This window comes from Anopheles arabiensis (genome assembly GCF_016920715.1).
Source record: "Anopheles arabiensis isolate DONGOLA chromosome X unlocalized genomic scaffold, AaraD3 X_pericentromeric_contig0020, whole genome shotgun sequence".
Classification (NCBI taxonomy): Eukaryota; Metazoa; Arthropoda; class Insecta; order Diptera; family Culicidae; genus Anopheles; species Anopheles arabiensis.
In genome coordinates this window covers 120001-130000 of record NW_024412098.1, presented here as the reverse complement: position 1 = coordinate 130000, position 10000 = coordinate 120001, and the positions used below count along the sequence as shown (strand labels likewise).

General features: G+C 52.3%; 1 pseudogene; it reads left to right on the top strand.

Annotated features, from left to right (window-relative positions):
• LOC120907799 overlaps positions 1-5214 on the top strand; it is an 8864-nt pseudogene extending 3650 nt beyond the window's left edge.
• Positions 5215-10000: the final 4786 nt, after the last annotated feature.

The following is a 10000-nucleotide window of genomic DNA, read 5'->3' as shown; positions in this document are numbered from 1 at the left end:
TTCTGGTTCAGCTTTCGCTGCTTCTACTGCAGCGCTGTGAATCTAGCGGGAGGCAACTTCCGCCTCGACCGCTGCCACTTGTTCAGCAGCGCTTAGGCCACCGTCTTCGACTACTGCTGCAGCCTCCTCCACCTGTTGCGATGTCTCACGAGACGGTCCGTCAGCGTGTTCCGCGATTGCTCGGCCGTCATCGTCATCGCTTCTTGCCCGGCTGGACACTCCGAGGAGCCGACGGTTTCGCCTCTCTCCCTAAACCGCGCTTGCCGTTCACGAAGCGCTGCACGTCGCTGAGCGGTGCGTGGTGAAGCCGGTGGGGTTAGGGAAGTCCAGCTCGACGTTCTTCCCGCCGACGTGCTGTTGCTGCTCGCCGGTTGGCGTTTCGTCTCACGTTTCGGGCCCGTCGCACCTCGGCGCGTTGAGCCTCTAACTGAATCACGTCGTCGGTATGGTGCTCGATGACGTGAACCGCCAGTGCTGCCCGCTCCTCGTCCCACGCTCGCTGCAGCTGGGCCGTTATCTGCTTAGCAGCTTCGCATATACGGCTCCAGCTCTCGGCATCGCGCAGCAAATGCCGCTGGAGGGTGTCAGGACAGACAGGGTCTGGACCCCCTCGCCTAGTAGCTCCTGACGTACCGCAGCGAATCGTGGACACTCGAAGAACGCGTGCTCCGCCGTTTCTGGGACGCCGACGCACAACTGGCAGTCTGGGGACGACGTGAATCCATTATGGCACAGGTAGTCACGGAAAAATCCGTGTCCGGACAGAACCTGCGCCAAATGAAAAGTCATGTCTCCATGTTTCCTAGACTGCCAGTCACCGACCGATGGGATGACACGGTGCGTCCACCGCGTGTGCCGGCTAGCATCCTGTTGCAGTGCGTCGGCATCCCATTCCTTCTGCCAGCAGTCGATGGTAAACTGCCTCTCAGTCGCCCGGATGTCCTCCTTCGTTGCAGCACGGTCTGGAGCAAGGAGTTGTTGATGGACCCGGGCATCCTCGTTGATGAGGTGGCATATCGGTACGAGTCCAGCGAGCAGGGTGGCCGTCTCATACCTGACGGTACGGAATGCCCGTGCCACCCTGATGGCGGCTCTTCGCTGTACTCGTTGCAGCATCCGTCGGCACTCACGCACCCGAGTTGCCTCCGCCCAGACGGGAGCAGCATACCGCAACACCGATTCTGCCACATACGCCAGCAGCCTTGACTTGGCCGTCCTGGGGCCGCTGTGGTTTTGCATGAGGCGCGTTACAGCTGCCACCACGCGCGACGCCTTTTCCGTGACGTTGGTGACATGGTCTCGCCATTTCAGGTGATCTTGGAGCTGCACGCCCAAGTACCTGATGCTCCTAGACGACTTGATTTCCACGTCACCAACGCGAAATGTCACCTGCGGTGGAGTCTTCTTACTCGAAATCAGGACGGCTTCAGTCTTGGCTGGGGCCAACTCCAGACCGTGCTGTTGCATCCAACGTTGGACCTGGTCAACGGCCTCCTCTGCTCTCGCGCGAACCTCGTCGGTGGTGGTAGCAGGAACCAGCAGCGCCAAGTCATCCGCGTAACCGATGATTTCGACGTCGGGAGGAAGCGGCACATGCAGCACCCCGTCATACATTATGTTCCACAAAGTGGGGCCCAGAATGGACCCCTGTGGAACACCGGCGGTAACATGCCGTACGACGGGGCCTTCGCTCGTGTCGAAGTATAGCATGCGATCTTCGAAGTAGCTCCGAAGCATCCGTTGGAGGCCGGTTGGGACACCTTTGCCTGAAGGGCGCTGGCAATGGATTGCCAGCTGGCCGTGTTGAACGCGTTCTTCACGTCCAACGCCACAACAAGCAAGAATCGGTTATCCCGGCCGTTCGTTCGCCCAAACGACATGGCGGTGCGGCCGGCCTCAACAACGCGCTGAATGGCGCTCACTGTCGATCGTCCTCGACGAAATCCGAACTGCCGGTCCGACAGTCGGGGTGAAGACGGCTCCTCGAGATGGTCGTTGAGGCGGTTCAGTATGAGGCGCTCCAATACCTTCCCCAGAGCGTCGAGCATGCAAAGGGGTCGGTACGAACTGCTCTCTCCCGGAGGCTTCCCCTGCTTCGGCAGCAACACCAGTCTTTGCCTCTTCCACTGTGCCGGGAACGTAGCGCGGTTGAGGCAATCCTGGTACAGGACCCGGAAGACCTCCGGGAACATGGTGATTGCCGTCTTCACCGCCGCATTCGGGATGCCATCGAGCCCTGGTGCTTTGCGGCTCGCCATCTGACTCGCGATTAGCAGCAGCTCGTCGTCAGTAACAGGTGCTACACCCGCCGCAGTTGTTGCTCCTCGTCGTTTCCCGCGTTGCTCTGCTGCGACCAGTCACAGGGCGGATGCTCAGGGAAGAGGTCGGACACAATGCGTTCGAGGACGACCCGGTCCGCTTCTGAAGGCGTCCGACTGCCCCGGAGCCGGGACATGACGACCCGATATCCTGCCCCGAACGCATTCTCTTCTGCAATTTCGATCAGCTCCTGGAACAAGTTCCGCTTGCTAGCTCGAATTGCTCGACTGAGCTCCGCCCTTGCTGTCCTGTGCTCAGCTGCTGCTATGCTGCGCTCCTCCAAATCAGCCGTCCGCAGCATCCGGTCACGGGCAACCTCGCAGTTGTTCCTCAGGCGAGCCAGGAGGGGAGACCACCAAAATGTGTTACGATGCGGGTCTTGGTGCAGTCGGGTAACCCGCTGCATTGTCTCATCGCAGGCCTTCAACATGGCTGCGATCATACCCTCCTGGGTCGATGCGCGTTGGACAAAGTCCGCAGCGAACAGCGCCTCGAGGAATGATGTAGCAGAAAACTGCGAGGTCTTCCATCTACGGCCAGCGTGACGCACACGCCTCTGGCTAGCGGAAGCACCCTGCCGCGACGACGGTTGCCGCTGATGTTGCTGCTGCTGCTGTTGCGATGGCTGCTGCTGCTGCTGCTGAAGTGACTGCTGCTGCTGCGCAGAGGACTGTTGCGCTGGCTGCTGCTGGTCCTGCAGTTGCTCGGGCGATGCTGGTGTTCCTCCCACGGTGTAGAGGACATAGCGGTGGTCTGATGCGGTGTAGCGTGTACTCACGATCCACGTATCTGGGCGAGCAATCGACGAGCTTGCGAACGCCAAGTCAATTATGCTCGGGAGAGCCACCCCGTTGCCGTCGAACGTGAATTCTCGACCTTGGTTTATCACGCTCAAGCCAAGCTGCTCCACCATAGCGTGCAGCTCTTCCCCGCGGTTGCAAGTCTCGGATTGCCCCACTCCTCATGTCTGGCGTTAAAATCGCCGGCGACGACGACTTGAGGGTGGAGAAGGCTTCGAGTTCTATGGCTTCAATGAAGCGCTCGAACTCGGCGAGGCTGAGGCTTGGTGGAGCATAGCAGCTTATGAAGGTCACTCCGCCAATCTGCGCTGCTACCAGCCCCCGAGCTTCGCTGCACCACACGCGCTGAATTGGTAGCTCACCGACAGCTACCACCGCTACCGTCCGGCAGCTGCTGAATGCCCACCGGCCGTTATTCTCTGGTGGACGCAGAACATCAGAGAGGATGAGCACGTCTGCTTTCTCCTCTCTGGCAGCTTGTAGCACCAGATTCTGGGCATCACGGCCATGGCCCAGATTCGCCTGCAAGACTTTTAGGACCGGAAGCATCGCTGAGCCGAACGAGCACATTCGCTGTGTCCTATGTGGTGAGCGCCACCACACAGTGCACACTTCGCCTCATTTTGGCAGGATCGTGCTTTGTGTCCGTCTAGTCCGCAACGGATGCACATATTCTGCCGATCTGCAGTGGAACGGCAGTTCGACGCAATGTGGCCCATCTCCAGACAGCGGAAGCATCGCTGACGCTCTGGAGGGGTTGGTGGAGCTGCACGTACCTTGCTAACGCAGTCGCACAGGAATAGTTTGGCTCCTTCCAACTGACGAGCTGATTTCGCTGGTAGCCGGATTCGTGCTCGCTTCGACCCATCTGGAAGTTCCCAAATGCTGGTGGAAACTACTCCAGCACTTGCGCCAATCTTCTCATCGAGGGCAGCAATGATGTCCTCCTCCGCAGCGAGGGGATCGATGTCGGATACGAGCAGCTCACCCATTTCGGTGACAAGCCGACTTACGCCTGCGTCACCGATAATCTTGCGGACGCCATCAAGCATAAGTGGGGCATTTGCCGTCTTGCTTAGTTCCATGCGTAGCAGTCTGGCATGGGTTCGGCGACCCTGCTTGATATGCCCTTTCATGACACAGTAGGCCGGGTCGAGACGGATGGCTTTGCGCACCTTGTCGTAAATGCCATCCCAGGTTTCGCCTTCGCTGGGTGACACCTCGATGATGTCAGGCCTCGGCTTTCGCTTACGCTGTAGCTGCTGCTGCTGCTGCATACGCTCCTGCTGTTGCTGCTGCGAGCCAGCGACCGCCTGTCGCTGTGGCTGACGTTGCTGCTGCTGCTGTTGATGCTGCGCGATACCGACTGCCTGTCGCTGTAGCTGACGCTGCTGCTGCTGCTGTTGCGGCTGCTGCTGGGAGCGTGGCTTACCCGTAGCTTTGCACAGGGATAACTGGCTTGTGGCCGCCAAGCGTTCATAGCGACGTGGCTTTTTGATCCTTCGATGTCGGCTCTTCCTATCATTGTGAAGCAAAATTCACCAAGCGTAGGATTGTTCACCCTTTCAAGGGAACGTGAGCTGGGTTTAGACCGTCGTGAGACAGGTTAGTTTTACCCTACTGGTGTGTGCTTATAGTCGCTATCTTAACGGAATTCCTGTGCAGTACGAGAGGAACCACAGGTACGGACCACTGGCTCAATACTAGTCCGACCGGACTTTGGTATGACGCTACGTCCGCTGGATTATGCCTGAACGCCTCTAAGGTCGTAGCCAATCCGAGCTGATAGCGCTTCTCAAACCCATTAGGTGTTCGGAAGCTAGCGGGCCTAACAACCCTCTGAGATCCGTTGGAGTCTGCGTCTGCAGCCCGGCGTCTCATCCCGCTATACCTAGGCCGCAATGAGTGGAGTTCGCTGCACGTGTTAGTACCGTAACTGGGAACGCCGTTGGCTTGAGCTCTGCCCAACGTGGATATACCTAGTTTCGACACCTATCAACCGCCCGCAAACGACGGGACTTCAGGCTGGGAGCTGCGAGTTGTAGAGATGCGTTCGCATCGATCCTCTCAGGCGACCCATGCTTGGTGGTTTGTCCGTGTGCCCCTTCCTCGATGTGCGCAAGCTCGTCTTGGTCTGGGGACCACGTCGACACAGGGGATACTCTTGTGAGAGCATGAGTGTACTAAGTTGAGTGTAGCAAGGGAACGCGTGCCCCTTCCTCGTTGGCGTAACTAACCATCTTGGTCTGGGGACCGTGGTACCGTGCTCTGGTGAAGCTTGGTGCGTGCTCCTTCCTTGTCAGACGAGTGACTTGACCTGGTCTGGAGACCGTTCCTTTATACTAGTGGACAAGAGTTGGCTTCTTCCGTGTCAGACGAGTGACTTGACATAGGATGGAGAAGGACACTTAACACTAATGAGCTTGTCGGCGTGCCTCGTTCTCGACTTGATTGTCTTGATGTGAGGACCGTGCGGACCACACCAGTAAGCTTACACATGCTCGTTACAAGTTGTATAAGTTGACCCGTTTGGCCCGGTTGCCTTGCACATGATGGTGTTGACCATGTTCGGTTAACAGGTCGTGTGTCGAGGTGGTCGGCCTTGGTAGTAGGATGTCTTGTGCATGTGACGTGTTGACCTGGTTTGGTCGGTGTGTCGTCGTGTACGAGATGACCTACTTACCCGTTAGTTTTCCAAGTTGTATTATGTGTTGACTTAGTTGACGTGTCATGTGCTTGGATGATTAGCGTACGGGTCATGTATGGTGCGCTTGCTTCAGTTGAAGGGATGTACTAGTACAGTTGTATTAATCGTTTATTTCACGATCTGGTCTTTTGGCTGGATCGTGAAAAAAACGCTAAGTCCCAAATCCTGAACTCGAGAAGAAAGCGCCAATGACAACGTTTTTGACTGGAGCTCCCTAGCATTCGGCTTTTTTCTACTTTGAAGGGATGCACTGTTGTATGAATTGTTTATTCACGAACTGGTCGTTTGATTGGATCGTGAAAAAAAAACGCTCAGTCCCAAATCCTGAACTCGACAGGAAAGCGCTGATTGCAAACATTTTGACTGGAAGTCCCTTGAAAATGGCGTTTTCGTTATTGGCATTATGTTGCACGTTTATTGTGGCTAGAACATTAATTATTCACAAAATGGCACCAAAGCTTGGCAAAAGTCGCGAAACACTCCTATCTCGACGCACCAGCAATCGCAACTTGATGCAAAATAAATTGCACGAGCTAATGATACTTGTACCATGCACAGTACACCGTACCAAAATATACCCCTGAAAGTGTGCAATTTGGTGCTACCCTAGGGAATATGTATGGAGAAGCCTAGCTACGTGTGTCGCACGTTCCAAGTTGCATGGACGTCGAACAGAGGCATGCAAAAGCACCTATCTAGGGAATTACTCTACGTTCTAGTAGCAAGTGCGATTTTCCGGTCCAGCACGGCAGTACGCCTGCACGCATACACTCCATGTACCAAAAATGTACCAACCTAGGCGTTGCTCAGTAGCTTTTGGCGGCACATAGAAAAAGTATTCGAGTTCAGATTTTTGGGACTTAGCGTATTTTTAAAACTAATAACGAAAATTAAATTTTAAATCGGTAAACGGCTAGGAGTTGCTCAGTAGCTTTTTGCGCAACGTGGCAAAAGTATTCGAGTTCAGATTTCTAGGACGTAGCGTATTTTTCAATCATAATAAACCGAATCAAACATAACAATGATGAAACTTACACCATGTCCCAAGGTTGTGCACAAAACGTAACGATAAAGTGCTGGCGAAGTTAGAGGTGCACCAAAATTGTGTACCGATCAGGGAAAGTACTCTACGTTCCTATGATTTGGGTGAAAAGTGTTATTTAACTGCTGGTTAGAATAGACAGTTGCTTATCATACACATCGCAAACGAACACCCCTTAGTGAGCATTAGCAAAAGTCAATTGCACAAAGCAAATGCAATACAAACTGATCAAGTACATTAAAGAACGCTACGTAGCAGGACTTCTTTCCAAGAATGGTGTCCGCAACGGGAGGGCAAGCGTCCTTCCCAGGTTTTCCTAGTAAACCTTGTATGGTAAACATACCCAAGCGTGTCTGTAAGCACGCAACGAAAGTCACGAACGGGCACATACCTAGGGAATGTACTCTACGTACTTGGACTTTTGTCCAAGAATGGTGTCCGCGACGGTCGGGCACTGCGACGCAATAACCAAATCCTAGGATTGTAACTTTAGTGTGCACAAACATAAACATTAACGCGTTCGCTCGGGCTGCGCCGTCCGTGTTGAACACAAATGTGGGTGATTATATGCGTGGAGGGACAAAAACATACGAGGAGGAGACAGTTTTCTGCACGATGTGCACAGAGCTCATTTCGTCGTCCCGGGCGAATGGAAAAACACAAACATCGCGAGTATCGTTCTAGGTTTCTGTCTATAAAAGGGCAGGCCAAAAGGTGACCGGTTGAGATAAGCATTTTAAGCATACAAACACTTTATTGGAACTTTTGATACAAAAACAAGGTACGTACATGTAGGTTGTACCAACATGGACATCTATGAACGCGTACGCTCGGGCTGCGCCCTCCGTCTTGTACTTTCCCTGATCGGTACACAGTTTTGGTGCACTGCTATTCCGACCGGCAACTTGTACCAACATATACATCCATGAACGCGTACGTAGTGTACTTTCCCTGATCGGTACACACTGTTGGTGCACGGCATAAGAAAAGAGCTAAAATGGTCAAACTCAATCCATTTCAACAATAGATAGTCGATAGTAGCTGTGCCGATGAAGTAGGGCACGATGCAAGTTAATGTTGTTTAATGAATAACATGTCCGCCATACATTTCAGTACAAAATTGCTCGGTCAGACCTACAAAGTGCTATATCTCGAATACGAGGCGTCGGACTGGGGGTTGTAGAACAATTTTAAGTTCGTCTAATGATTCTACATCCGATTCTGGATAGCGGTTTTTGACCACTTTTCAATATTTTGTGACACCCCGAACCTAGGGCAGCTCCTAGCTTTTTCAAAAATGTGCACCGATCGGGCCGGAGAGCTCGTGTGGCTCAAAACATGTTTTTCGCTAAAACACCTCAAAACGTGTCGAGAACGCACCCTAGCTCTTGTTTTTCAAAAGTTATGGCCATTTAAAGTGAGGTGGTTTTTGCTTCAAAATAGCTATTTTACCCGTCCCTATGGCCATGCTTTAAATTTTCACGAAAATGCCAGGTCAGACCTAGGGCGGGCCATATCTTGAATACTAAACGTCGCAGACATTGGTCGTAGAACAATTTTAAGTTCGTCTAATGATTCTACATCCGATTCTGGATAGCGGTTTTTGACCACTTTTCAATATTTTGTGACACCCCGAACCTAGGGGCAGCTCCTAGCTTTTTTCAAAAATGTGCACCGAACGGGCCGGAGAGCTCGTGTGGCTCAAAACATGTTTTTCGCTAAAACACCTCAAAACGTGTCGAGAACGCACCCTAGCTCTTGTTTTTCAAAAGTTATGGCCATTTAAAGTGAGGTGGTTTTTGCTTCAAAATAGCTATTTTACCCGTCCCTATGGCCATGCTTTAAATTTTCACGAAAATGCCAGGTCAGACCTAGGGCGGGCCATATCTTGAATACTAAACGTCGCAGACATTGGTCGTAGAACAATTTTAAGTTCGTCTAATGATTCTACATCCGATTCTGGATAGCGGTTTTTGACCACTTTTCAATATTTTGTGACACCCCGAACCTAGGGGCAGCTCCTAGCTTTTTTCAAAAATGTGCACCGAGCGGGCCGGAGAGCTCGTGTGGCTCAAAACATGTTTTTCGCTAAAACCCCTCAAAACGTGTAAGGAACGCACCCTAGATGATAAAAAGTGCAATCAGAATGTCAATCGACAACTTTGTTGGGGGTACCATTTTACTCTACGGGCCAGTAGCTTAGGCGCGCCAACAGCGCTTTCCTTTCGGGTTCCCATTTTTGCCCTCCTGGGATTATGATCATTTGCTCATTGCCTACTATAGGGAGGGTACCTTGCTACGAGGTCAAACATGAAGATTGCACCAAATCGTAGTTTTTACCTCTATTTAGTCGTAGGAGCATGGTTTGCAGTGGCAGTGGGTCATTAAGCCCCCGTTTGGGTCATACGTCCCTCCGCGATAAAAATCGTCGTATGCCTATAGTCCGAACTAATGAAGCAAAAGTGGTGTCTGGTGGGCTCTGCCGATGATTTTAACCTATGATTTTGAGCTTCCACCCTATAAAAACGTTCCCTGGAGCAGTACATCACGGGTCTACGGACCCAAAGACTTCGTCGTGATGGTTTCTAGTAAAAAGTTGTAACAGCTAAGGGTTTTGAATACGCGTATATTAACCATTGCTTGAAACTAAGCTTCGTTGTCTTTAAACTCTGCAAGACCAATCGAACTTCTTAGGGAAACCCGAAGGATTCACGCTAAGCTCGATGAGCTATTATGGGTAGTGGTGCATGATCTGGTGTTCCTTGGATCTAATCCAATGAATAAATTTATGAGGGTATATATGGTGCAGGGCACAAAGCGTGATGAAACCGGGTCTCCCTACCAAATGTGGCATATTTTTTCCCTGAGAGCGAAGCTCAGACCCACGTAGGGGAGAGCGAAGTGGAACTTAAATGTTCTATGCAGCAAATGTTCGCCATGCGGATAAACAAGTTGGAATAGTTCAATGTAGTGTAATGCAAACACGAATCGCAATAACGATACGGGACCCAGAAGCAATTCTGCGGATCCCTCGGGGAGTGGTGAGTTGATATAAATTAGAGGTGAAAGTCCAAGTTGTTCAAGCTCCGGCTCGGCAGCCGATACGAGGTTCCTGTTGGGCTTTGTACATCG